Genomic DNA, 14,681 nt, shown 5'->3' on the forward strand with positions numbered 1-14,681 from the left:
AAGGTTATAAATATTATTATAATTTATATTATAGATTTATATATATTTATAAATAATAAGTTAAGCTTTATAGCAAATAAGCTTATTAAAAGCATTAAACTTTTTTATATATACCTAGTAAGAATTAATAACATATTAATTTACAATAGCAAGTACTTTAACTTATATACTTATATTTAAGAGTAATTTAAGTTTTCTTTCAATAGCTTATTGCTAAGCATCCCTTTTATTACTCTTTATAGCTTATATATATATATTAAAAATATTATTAATATTTATTATGTTAATAAGTAATGCTTAAGTAAAGATTTAATTAAAGTAGTTAGCATTAATAAATATTAATTAAGCAAGATTTAATATAAGGTTTGCATTAATTAATATTAAATTATTAAAATCTTTAAAATATTTTATAATAATATTTATATTTTCTTTCGCTTTTTATAAAGGCTAAATTTATTATTTTTAAGAATTATATAATTATATAAATTTTGCAAGTTTAAGTAGTTTATTAATGGGTTTTATAGGTTTAAATGGTTTATTAATGAGTTTCGTAGGTTTAAATGGTTTATTTATAAGTTTCGCATTATTAGCAGGTTTTATTAGCTAAGACGCTAATAATATCTTTATCTTAAGTAGCATATTTTTATTTAGCTAGCTTATTATTTATATAATCTTTATTATTAAATTAAATCAAATAATATAGCTTAATATTGCGGTTATAACAACTTTTTAAAGTAATATAAATAAATAAAAAATAGTTTTACTTTTAGCCTTAACTCTTATAAAGTATACCTTTTTAGCTTTATTTAATAATTTCATTTTTAATTTATAAGCTTTAATAAGGATATAAAAATATGCAAAGTAAAAATATAGTTAAAAATGTTTAATATTAAGCTTTTATTTATAAAGCGCCTTAAATAACGTTATTTAGCATGATAAGGCTAAGTATAATTTCCGATTTTATAAGTATATTGCATAGGAAATCGCTTTAAGCCATAAGAATAAATAGTTTTTATTGTAAATTATTATGTAAGTATTGGTAATAATGGTATATATAAACCTTTTAAGCATATTATTTAATTTATAATAATAAGGGGGTAATTTCTTATAAATAATTCCGCGTCTTTAAAATATTATAATAATTATTTTATTTATATATTTACCTTTATTATTTAAATTAAATATTTTAATTTTTATATTAAATTAAGTTTTAATTATATTTAAGAATCTCTTAATAATATTTAAAACGTTATCCTTTTAAGTAATAAAGTAAACTTAATAAAATTAAGTATAATTATTAATAAATGGAATAAAGTATTAAGAATTTTTTAATAATCTTATTAAGAATTTACCTAATAAATTAAATTAAATATATTTAAATAACTACATGGATTATTATTTTAATAATAAATATAAGCGTTTCTTAATAAACTTTATAAGTTAGCATAATTTATAATAAAAATCCATTAATTTATTTAATATAATATCTTTATCTTTATATAAGCATTAAGTAATTAATTTTAATAAATTGCTATAGTTAAAAGCTTTATAAAATTTATTATATATTATAAACATTATAAAGTTATTTTTTATTATTTAAATTTTAAAATTTTTATATTAAAACTTTATTTATAATATCTTACGAAATTTATTATCTTTTAATAATAAGAAGATATTATTTCCTTATGCATTTAATTAAAACCTCTTTTAAATTATAATCCAGCTAAATAAACAAGTATTCTTTAATGCATAATTATATAAAATATTAATAAAGATACTCTTAATAATTAATTTATTTAATAATTATAAAAAGATTTTCATAAAGCTAATGCCTTTTATAATAAGTTAATTACTACTTATAATAATAATTATACTTAAATATAATTATAAAAAGCTAAAAATTTTTATATATCTTATTATATACTTTAAAGCATTAAAATTAAAAATTTATAATATTAAAGTACTTACAATTATTAGGAGCTTTATTATATATATTAAAATATTAACTTGCAATGCCACTATATTTTCCTCATTATTATTAAAAATTTTAATAACTTTTTTATTTATAGCTTAATTTATAGCAACTTATTTCTTACCTTTTTTCTATTCCTAATTAGCTTTATATTTAATAAGCTTTATATAATTAATATATAAATAGTTAATAAATATAAAATTTTATATATAATATTAAGTGCATTCTTTATTGCTTAATATAAAGTTAATACTCATTAATATAAACTTTACAGCCTTTTTACACCCTTTAATATTAACCTTTTTTAAATAAAAATAAAATAAGCTTTAAATTATTTAACCTTTATATAGAAAATAATATTCATTATCTTAAATTTAATTTTAAAAAATATTATAAGGTTTTAATTGCTTAAATTATTAATAATATTATTTATAATATTTAATAGCATTATTAGGAAAAAGGAGCTTTTAATCTTATTACTTTTAAAAAGTAATTTTATTAACCTCTTAATTAATTATCTTAATATTAAGATTTTAATATAAAGTTTTATTTAAAAATTTTAAAAGGTATTTAAATGGCTTTATAAGTTAAAGCCATCCTTATATTATAAGTTTATTAATTAATAAAAGAAGTAAATAATTAAATTATTAATATTATAATTAAATTAATTAATTAATATTTTTTAAGTATTAAAAGATTTTTTATATAATATAATAAATATTATAAGGCTTAAATATATTAAGCTTAAAAGTATAATAAAAGCTTAATTATTAAGTTTTTCTTATTTTATAAGGGCTGCACCTTTATTTAATTATTTCTTAATGCTTATAATATATTTATTAAAGCTAATAAACTAAAAGCCATAACTTTATACTACCCTTTAATTTAAAAAGTTTTCTTCTTTTAAGTTTAACTTTAAGAAAGATAATAAGTTAAGCTTAAAGTTAAGTATATTTAATATCTTTAAGATAATATTTACATATCTTTAAGCGTATTTTAAATAATATTTATATATTTTTATTTATTTATAATAATTAGCATTAATTAATATAAATAAATAAATAAAAAGAAGTAAGTAATTAAAATATTAAATAAGGTAAGAGTATTAAATTATTATAAGTTATTATTAGCCATAGTAGTTATTATAAGGTATAATGATAATATATAGGTAAAGGCTAATAATATTAAAATCTTAATAATTTAAGTATAAAAATAATTATAAAAATAAGGGTATTAATATTTCTTAATGTTTTAAGATATCTTAAGTGTTATGATTACACCAAACCTTTGTAAGATTTAGCAATGGTTTGTAGGGTTTATGTTAGCAATCTGGCTGTAGAGGCGATACTTAACTGGGCAATATCTTATGCATGAATAATAATTACTAGCTATAAGGCTATTTAATAGGTAAGATTAAATACTTAAATTAATAATTAAAGAGTTTATTTTATAAAAGCTATTTATTATAATAATAATTATATCCTTATATATTCCTAACTCTTTAATAAATTAATAAGATTAATATTAATTTTATTAATCCTATCCGCTTAATAAAATTAATATTAATTTTATTAATTCATTCTTAAAGATAAGTCCCTAACCCTAACCCTAGGTTTTATATATCTCATAACTCCGCACTTTAATGCCGCTAGGTTGGCATTATAATTTCCTTTTATTAATCCCTTAAATTACTTAAATAAGTACCTTAATGCCATCTTACTTATTAATTTATAACATTATCTTTCTTCTTATTTTCTTTATCCTTAAAGGTTTATTTATAATCTTTATATATATTTTTCCTATATATATTTATGCCTTTTTAATTTATTATATTAAATAAAGTTAAAAGTTTTTAAGTTTTTAAATCTTATTTCATTAAGTCTTCTTTTTATTTTAAATAAAAAGCTTTATTATTATTTATCATTGCTTCCTTAAGTTTGCTTATTTCTATGCCTTATTTATATTATGAAAAGCATAACTTAAGCAAGGACTGCCTAGTTATTAATTTAAAATCCTCTCGCTATTTAATATGCGTTTAACTTAATTAATTAAATTATAATATTTAAGGTTTCTTTCTTAATTAATTAAATAAGATTATCTTAAAATATTATTACTTGAAAGAGAAGTTAAAGGCTATAAAGGAGAAGGCTTAGCTGCTAAATGCAAAGATCCTGCATCTTTATAAGTAAAAGTAAATATAATATAAGAAGATAATGCATGCAATGCATTGTAATATTAATAATTTAAAGGAGCTAAAGCATATAAAAAAGGAGGAGGTTAACGCTAAGCATTAGCATATTATTATATAATTTATTAAGGTGGCTAATCGCAGCTTATTTAAGGCTATAAGTAAAATAGTAAATTAAAAAGCTTAGCTTTATGCTAAGGGTAATATAAGTGTTTTTAATTAAAGTTTTATAATAGCTAAAGATTAATTTACTTTTTTAAATGCTAAGAATAAGGTAATTAATAATAAAAATATACCTATAAGTAGCTTATTTAATAATTAATTTAAAATAAAGTTTAATTATTTTTTTAATCTTTTAATACTTTAATTAACTAATACTTATTCTTAATTAATTAAAGTGCTTAATTAATATAATCTTTAATTAATAAGGCCGTTTATTTAATTTAATTTTTATATATATCTTTATTAATTTAAAGTATTCTTAACTAATTAAACTAATTAATTAATTAAAATCCTTATTAATAAACTTAATTAATTAATAAACAAAGTAATTAATTTAAGTCTTTAAGTTATTTGCTAAGCTTAATGAATCTCTTAAATTAATTAATTGCAATAGCTAATTAATTTATTCTTATTTCATCCTAGGCCGGGTTTTTAACTTAATATTGTTAAAAAATTTATTTATAATTAATAAGATTATTAACTAATTCCTATATATTTTCGCTTAAGTTATAACCCTTTTATTTAATAAGGTACTTTATCATTCCTTAATATTATTATAAGTTTATAATTTTCTTAACTTTATATTTCTTATTATACTTATTAATTATTTTAATTTATATTTTAAGTTTTACATTTTAAAGTATTAATTTTAAAAGTAAGATATAAAAGTTATTATATCTTTTTATTCCTTATAATAATAAAAGTTTATAATTAATATTTAAAAGTTTTTATAAAATTTTAAATAAGCTAATTTTCTTATAATTTAGTTTATTGCTAAATCGCTTAATTTTAATGTTTTATTAAAAAAGGTAAACTTTATCTCCCTCCTTAAAAATTAATTTCTTAATTTTCTTTTAATTTACATATTTAGTTATTTTAATTTATATAAATAAAAGTTTATTTTAAATATATTTTTAAATCTACTTAATCCTTATTACTTTTTATTTTACTGTTTTTATTATATTATTATTTAGCAAAGCTTTATAATATATTAATGATTTATATTTATAAATTATAAAAAGGGTAATTATTTAATTATACTTATAATCGCGTTATTATAAGCGAATTATATTAAGAATAGCAATTTAATTTAATTATCTTATAATTAATTAAGGTAGTGCTGCAAGTATTGTTTTAAAACTTAATTAATCCATTTTATTTATTTATATATTTATAAATGCATTGCTATAAAGAGCTTATGCTTTGCTTTAAGTTATTTTATTAATAACTTTTAAAAGTTTAATATAAATAGCTTATCTTTATTTAATATAATTTTTCATAACATTTTATAATTACTTATAATAGTTTATAAAAATATATAGGCAATATTATGGGCTTGCCTTAGGTTGTTTGCCATAAGGTGCTTGAATAAGGTTTATATTTAAAGTGCAAAGGAAAAGGTTTGCTCCCCGTTTGCACCTATGCTAAAGCCTATTCTTATAAGGCCAAAGCCCATTAATTAATCACAATGGGCAAAGCCTAAACCATAATATATCCTCCTTTTCTAAGTCTTTATAATAAGCCTTAAAGGGCAACTATATAATAAAAAATAAAGGATATTATAATTTAATTATAAATTAAATATTACTCTTTGCTTAGCTATTTAATTACACCTTAATGCTTTTTAATCCTAATTACGTTAAAAGCCCAGCCCATTATTTATAATTAGCATGCCTTAACCCTTATAATTTAATATATTAGCTAAAGCAAGCTAATAAAAGATAATTATTTAAGCATAAGCTAATGGCTAAATTAACGGCATTCTTATAATTCTTTAGTATAAGCTTTTTATATAAGCTCCCTTACTTAAAACCTTAAAACTATGGATTTATTATATAATTCATAATTAATTAATGCTTAATTACGAGTAATTTACTTTATTAGCAGGAATTTCTTAAATTTTAAGCATTTTTATAACGTTAAACTAACTAACACATAATTAACCTGCTTTAAGCCTGGGCCAGCATTAAGCCAACAATGCTTTTAAGCCTTACCTTATAAAAAAAATTTTATGCCCCCTTAAATAAACTCCTCCCCCTTACCAGCCTTAATTAATAAAAGCTATGTCCTTATTTTCTTATAATAATTAAAATAATTATGCTTATAATAGCTAAGTTAGCTATATATAAAATACTTAACTTTGCTTATTAAAATTACCATAATATTAATATTTATTACTTTGCTATTTTAGGATTAAGTATTATCCTTCCCCGCTGCAATATTAAAAACGCCCTTATATTGCCATAGGGCAAAGCAAAAGGCCTTAAATATATTTAACCACTCCTTATAATTAAGCTAAGCTTTCGCTATAAAGATTAAGTTATTAGCTATTAATAATATTTTATACTTATTTAGCTAACTTTAAGCCTTTATTATATAAGTTAATTAATTAAATTAAATAAGAAATTCTATTATTCCTTTTTTATAGCGTTGCTATAACATAATTAAGCTAAGCCCAATATGCTTTTACTTAAAAGGGTCCTTAAATATAAAGCAAACCTTCTTTAAAAAGCTTTTTAGCTGCCCCTTAAACATCTTTATAAAATTAATATAAGATAAAAATTAATTGTAAAAAGTTTTCAGCTAATTAAATATATAAAAGAATTAAGCCCCTTTAACGCTAATTACTTCCTTATTTATTATAAACTTAATCCTTATTTTTATTAGCTAAGTTATTAAGTATTCTTAAGATAAGAATTCCTTAAGATAGGGAAGGGCTTGGCGGGTTATTATTATTCTTTTTAAGTCTCGCTATATTAGGTTTTACATAATTATATTATAAATTTATAATGTAAAAGGATTTTAAATATATATTATAAGCTTACCTTAGGTTATTTGCCATAAGGTATTTAAATAAGGTTTATATTTAAAGTGCAGAGGAAAAGGTTTGCTCCCTATCTATACCTGCGCCAAAGCCTATTTTTATAGGGCCAAAGCCCACTAATTAATTATAATGGGTAAAGCCCAAACCGTAATAAGCAAGTTCTTTTATTATGCTAGCTTCTTTATATTATATAAAGTAAGCATATTTGCTTAGTTTATAAATTATTATTAAAATATTATTATATAATATTTTAATTAAGAATTTTTATAAGAAAAGTAGCTTAATAATAAAGTTTAAGTTAATAAATAATTAAATAGCTATAAATATTAATAAGAGCTTTAATAATTCATAAGGTTTATGCCGTATTATCTTGTTTTTATTACATAAATTGCATTTTCTAATGATTTCTTTTATTCTTCTTTAAAGGTTAGGAATTTAATAATTCCTTTAAATCCTTTTAATTATTACTATAATGCCCTAATATTTATATATTAAAGCTTTATAAATATTTTTAATTAATTAATTTTATTCTTTAGGATTTATAAGTATTTTTATTATTTCTTTAATCTTAATAATAATATTAAGTTCTTAGTTAAGCATAAAACTTTTATCTTTTTAAGTTTTAAAGATTATTTATTTCTTGGGTAATTCCTTATTATAATGGTTAGGTCTTCTACTAAGCGCGTTTGCTTTTGCGTTTTTAACTTTATTTATATAAATAATCTTAATATTAAATTAGGATAAAAATTTTATATATTTAACTTATTGCTTATTAAGTTCCTTTATTATAATAAAGATTGTTAAATTCTTATGATTTATATAAAGCTTAATTTATTATTTAGCGCTAATAAGGTATTATTATTATTCTTAAAATATATATATAATCGTTATAAATTCTTTATTAAGTATTATATAGCATGTTTTTAGTTTATTAAACTTTTTATTAAAGTTTATAATAATGCATACTTATCCTTAGTTATTTTTTTATGTAAGTTTTTTGCTTGCTGCATTATTTAAGGTATTTATATATATTTTAAATTTATTTTTTAGGTTTGCTTCTTTAAGTATTAGGTTTGTTATAACTTTATCTTTAAGGGTTTAAAAGGCTCATTATTTTTTCTTTATTTATTAAAATTTAAGGTTCTTTTTTATAAGGTTTATAAATAGCTTTATAATATTGCTATATTATATAATGAATTATTTATAAAAGTTAATATATCCTTGAAATGCCTTAATGTTTTTAATATATATTAAGGTTAGCTATTTTTTAATTACTTTAACTTTATTTTTTTGTATTTTAATGCATTTTAATTTAATAATATACTTAAGGTAGTTAACTTTTTATATATATTAATTGCATTTCTTTAATTTTATAAGAAGGTTAGCATTTTAAAGTTTTTAAAGCATTTATTTAACGTATTCCTTATATATCTTAAGGTTATTTAAAAAGATAAGGATATTATCAAAGTAGGCAATAATAAATATATTAAAATGCTTATGTAATATATAATTAATTATTTCTTAAAATAAAGCTAAGGCATTAATTAATTTAAAGGGCATAACTATTATTTTATAATATTTATAGCAAGTCTTAAATGCTATTTTTTATTCCTTTCCTTTTTTTATTTAAATAAGGTTATAATTATATTTTAAGTTAAGTATTGTAAAGTATTAAGCTCCTTTAAATCAATCTTATAGCTCCTTAATAAAAGGTAAAGGGTATTAATTCTTAATTATAATGTTATTTAACTATTAATAGTTAATATAAAGTTATAGCTTGCTATTTTTCTTTAATATAAAGAGGATTAGGTATCTTATGAGTAATTTAAAGGGTTTAATATATCCCTTTTTAAGATTCTTATTAATATACTCCTTAAGTGCTTTAAATTATTCCTTATTAAGGTTATAAATAAGCTTAAATTAGGATATTATCCTTAGTTTTAAGGGTATTTCATAATCCCATTAATTATATTATAGCAGCATTATATTAAATCGTTTTTAAAATACCTTTTTAAATTCATGGTATTCCTTAAGTATTTATGCCAGCTTATTTATATTAATATTTACCTTTTCTTCCTTAAGGTATAAAAGGTATCGCTATATTTCTTACTAATATATAGTTAATATATTGGTTTGCTATGGGCCGCTTCTTTTAAGTACCTTTTTTGCTTTTAAGAATCCTTTTTCTTTAAGTATCGCCTTTAGGTTGGTTTATGGCGAACCGCCCTTCTTTTAAGGTTTTATTTCTAATTAACTCCTGGCTGTTTTTAAGGTTTAAGGTTAATTTAATCCTTCTTTATTTTATTAAAGCTAAGTTTCTTTCTTACTTTTAAAGGTATTTATAGGTTTATTTAAGCATATTTCCTTGCTATTCTTAATAATTAAACTTTATTTTATGCTATTAATTGCAACCCTCTTTTAAGAAATAATATTATTTTAAGAATTTTAGCTAATAGTTTAATTAATTTAAGGATTTATAGCCCTTAGCTATAAAAGTCTTATAATTAATTTATATTATGCTATATTTATAATGTTTATAATTATAAAAGTTATATATCCTTAAATTAAAATAAGTAAATAATTAATCTTTATATTAATTACTTTATTTCCATATCCTACTTTTATTCCTTTTATAATATTAAGTTAATAAGGGTCTTCCTTTTAATGCTATAATATTTAATCTTTATTAATAATTCTTAGTAATATAAAGTTGCCTTAAGCACTATTATTTAATAATATATTATATATTTTTCTATTAATTTTTGCTTTTAATATAATATATATATAGCTTATTTATGTTGCATAAAGGGACTTGTAGTTTTAAATCGGCTATTATTTCGTTATAAGTAATTTTAATCTTTTTTTAATTTTTATTATTGCAAGGCTATAATTTCTTATTACATAACTATTTTTTATTATTATTTTTAATAATATTAACTTATAACCTTATATTTTATATAAATAGGGTAAAGAGGCATTATGCAATTTTAAGCCCTTTATTATTTACATAAGCATTTTAAGGATAAATTAAAGTTAAGCTTAAAGGTAATATAAGCCTTTTCCTTATTATAGCTTATAAGTTCCTAATGCTTAAGTTCGCCATAATTATAAATTTAAGTAATAAATCTTATTTTAAATTATTAAGAAAAGAAGGCATATTAAGCCTTTTATTAAAAGTATATATAACATATATAATAAATATAAGAAGCTTAAGAGACTTTTATATATATTAAATACTTAAGCCATAATCATGCTTTATCTTTAATCTTTTTAATTAAGGGCTTATTAAGTTCTTTATAAGCTTATTTAAGGGGTATATTTATAATTACAATTCTAATCATGCTAATATTTAAGGCGATGAAAATGCTATATCTTAAATATTTTTTAAAGTTTTTATTTAAATTCTTTATAAGGTCTTTTTTTATTTCCTTATAATCTTTTTAAGGGTCCTTTAATTCCTTATTTATAATGCTTAAGCAATCCAAGTTATTAATATTTATTACTATATTATATAATAATTTATATTTTCTTATTATTAATTATTATTCTTATTAAGGCTTTTTAGGAAACCATTTAAAAGCTTTTTTCTTTAAAAAATATAATATATATTAATTATAATAATAAAAGGTTTAATAAAGGGTTTTATACTATTTATTAATATTTATTATTTATTTAGGAATAAGTAATAAGTTATTTAAATCTTTTAATTCCTATTTATTAAAGTAAATTAAACATTTTATATAAAGATTAAGTTAATAAATGCAATTAATTTTGCTTTTTAAGTATATTAAGCATTCTTTATTAAGCTAACAGCTATATTATTTTAAGGTATTTTATTATTAAATTATATTTAGTTAACATTATCCTTTAAGGATTAGCTATTATTATTACTTTTTTAATTAATGGCAATCCCTAGCAAGGTGGCCTTTCTTATTATAATTATAGCAATCCTTATTAATAAGCCTTTGCTAAGCCATATTAAGTTTTATAAGCCTTATTTAAATTTTATAAAAAATATTACCATAACCTTATTAATGCTTAAGCTTATTATTGTCATAAAAGTTACTATTATATTAATACTTCTTTTTAATATTGGGTTGATTTTAAGGCTTTTATAAATTATTTAAGGTTTTATGCTATTATTTTTATTTTTATTTAAAGAGTTAATTATTAATGCATATAATTATAAAGATATATTTTATAAATTTATTTAGTTAATTTAGCTTAATAATTTTATCCTTAATATCTTTCTTAAGTTCTTTATAAAATTAGCTTATAAATGCTTTTTTACCTTAATTAATATAAGTAATAAGTTGCTTAAAGTATATAATGTAAGTAAAAGTTAAGTTATTTTATTAAAGCTGTATAAGTTATTATTTCGCAATCCTTTCCTTATTAGGATCTTTAAAAGCATCCTTAAGTACTTATTTAAAATAATTAAAGTTCTTAAATATCTTCTTTATATTATCATCTTATTCTTTTTCTTTATTTTTTAAGTAATCCCTTAAAATAAATTTAAATTATGCTAGCATATTGCCTTTAAGATAATATTTAATAAAGATAATCTTATTATAATTAATTTTAAATTAAAGAGCATAATGCTTAAAATAAGCTTAGCATTAAGTAAGGAATCCCTAAAGGGTTCCCTTGTTTCCTTTATAAGGGCTAGGCTTATTTATCTTATAGGACTTAGCTTATTAAGTAATATAAAGATAATTAATTTCTTGTTAAAGGAGTTTAATTTAATTAGCAAGTTTTTAAATATTAAGGCTAATATTATTGCTAATATTAAAGGAGGTAAGTATTTAAGGTGTTATTATATCTTAATATTACGTAATTAATATATATATAAGCTATTTTAAATAAGAGTTGTTAAAATGTTATAATTATATTAAATTTTTATAAGATTTAGCAATAATTTATAGGGTTTATATTAATAATTTAGCTATAAAGGCAATACTTAACTAAGCAATATTTTATATATAAGTAATAATTATTAATTATAAGGTTATTTAATAAGTAAGATTAAATACTTAAATTAATAATTAAAAAATTTATTTTATAAAAGCTATTTATTATAATAATAATTATATCTTTATATATTCTTAACTCTTTAATAAATTAATAAGATTAATATTAATTTTATTAATCTTATTTACTTAATAAGATTAATATTAATTTTATTAATTCATTCTTAAAGGTAAGTCCCTAACCCTAACCCTAGGTTTTGCATATCTCATAACTTTGCACTTTAATGCCGCTAAGTTAGCGTTGCGATTTCCTTTTATTGGTCCCCTGAATTACCTAAACGGGTACCCTGACGCTATCCTGCTCGCTGGTTTATAACATTAAGTAATGCTAAATTTATAACTTAATAAAGCAATAAAGTAAATAATAATTAATTATTATATATTAAGGAGAGAAATCTCCCGCTATTAAATGCTTAAAAGGAGCCTATTTATAAGCTAGCGCTAACGTATGGGCATACAACCCTTGCACCTTCCAACATATGTAGCCAAGTACATAGTCTACAAACATACGAGCTACGGGTAGAAGGCCGAAAGTGGTCATGTGCAATGGATGGATCGAATCATGCTCCCGTTCTGCCTTTCCCTGGTCCCTTGCTCGTAGCGTAGGCTACACCCATTCCCACATGCGTTTTGTGTGTATATGTGCGTGTGTAGTGTGCGCACAAAGCGGCTGAACTTTCGATATCCAGGCACACACGCGGGGCGGCGCCAACAGCAAGCCGCCCGCCACCAACCAACCTCTCTTACAGTAGAACCCCCTTGGCCGGGGATCCAGCCGGGCGGGCAGCGCCACGCTGCGGAGTTTTTCTGTTGTCGACAGCAGAATGCAGTCTCATCACGATCCTGGTCATCTGGCTCCGGGGGACTGGAACCCCAGCCCGACGACTAAACAGAACCAAGCCGGGCAGTCAGTCCCTCGCCTGTCTTCCCTGATAGATTCCGATCGTCTCTGGCGGCTCACATGGGACGAACACATGTTCTAGGGCGGCGGCGGCGCGGTCGACCCGCTCTTGGGTGGGCTAAACACGCATCGGCGACGGGCTTACTTGATTCGGATGTAGCTTGCGACTGTGGAGGGAGGGAGGAGAGGAGCCTCAACAGGGTGGGTGGTGGGGGCCGCGGGGAGGACAGAAATGGCCCCCGATGCAGTGAAAGATGTAAAAGTCGGGAGGACGAGATGCGCACCTCTCTCGAACGAGACACTCTACACTTACATGATGTTCCCGCGGTGAGCAGCAAAGGTAGGGAGGGGGGACGCTGACGTGTATTCACCGCCTCTATCTCCAACATATCCGATGCGGTGCGATCCGTGACGACGGCAACAAGCCCGCATCATCGGGGGACGAGGGCCCCTTCCTGCTCCCCACCATGTATGAACACGTCTCTCCGAGGAGAAGAGAGTCTTCAGCACCAACAGCACACCCAATGTGAAGGATCGCGGGCCCGGTCCCACCATGTGGAAATCTGGAGGCGCACTGGAGGGAATGGTGTGCCCTCATCAGACTCCTAACCCACTCAAGTGAGCGGGTGGGAGGCATCGAGAATTTGACCTGCCCCCGATAGACGAAGCCATGTACCATTTCCAGCCCATCGGGGCGTGATGAAGCAGGCCACAATAACATCCAGTCTCCAGGCGGTAAGGGGGGAGCGGAAGTCCAACAAGAAGTGCCAGTCTGTTCCTGCCTGTCGTCAGTTTCTTCCCTGTACGTACACATATACGTACGCACATATGCATGGCGGCTCTCCCGGCAGCACGACACGAAAGTCTCTGCATCCACTCGCATCTCATGCCCAAGTTGGCGGCAGACACGCACACATCACTCGTCTCGGCTGCGACACAGCCGCCGCTGAGAGGTGAGCAAGTGATCGGTCGATGTCGAGGAAATCGCCAGCCCACCTTTTCTGTTTCTGCTTTTTTCCCCCCCTCTCTCACTCTTTCTTTTTCTCTCGGGTCGGTGGTGCCCACAAGGCCCGACACGAGGCAGCTGTGTGGGAAACGTGCTTCGGAGGAAAGGCTGGTAGATCACCCGCCTGTGTCGACGGGTAGTTCCAGGCCACGCTGCTTGCTCACTGCCACCACGACGATTGGGAGGGCAGTATGGGGACAGGAGAAGGAAAAAGGAAAGCCAACTGTTCAAGCGGCCAAGGGTTGCCAGCAGGACGACACACCTTCCTTATTCGAACCCTTCAGAACAATAACCCCCCCTCCTCCTTCAAGGAAAGCCAAGAGGCGTAAATCTGGACTCACTCCTACAGACAGACAAGCCCCAGGCTCCCCAGACCAGTCGCAAGCCGGACCCCAAGATGGAAGACGCCTCGTCCCGCGCAAGCGAGAGACATTGATCTGCGGACATAAATCCCCGACGCAGGCCAAGGCGGCGGCGCGGGAGAGAAGCGAGAAGACGTAAAACCACCAAGATTGGAGAGGAAGAATGAAAGAAGTAC

This window comes from Diaporthe citri, assembly GCF_014595645.1.
Source record: "Diaporthe citri strain NFHF-8-4 chromosome Unknown scaffold_10, whole genome shotgun sequence".
Lineage (NCBI taxonomy): Eukaryota > Fungi > Ascomycota > Sordariomycetes > Diaporthales > Diaporthaceae > Diaporthe > Diaporthe citri.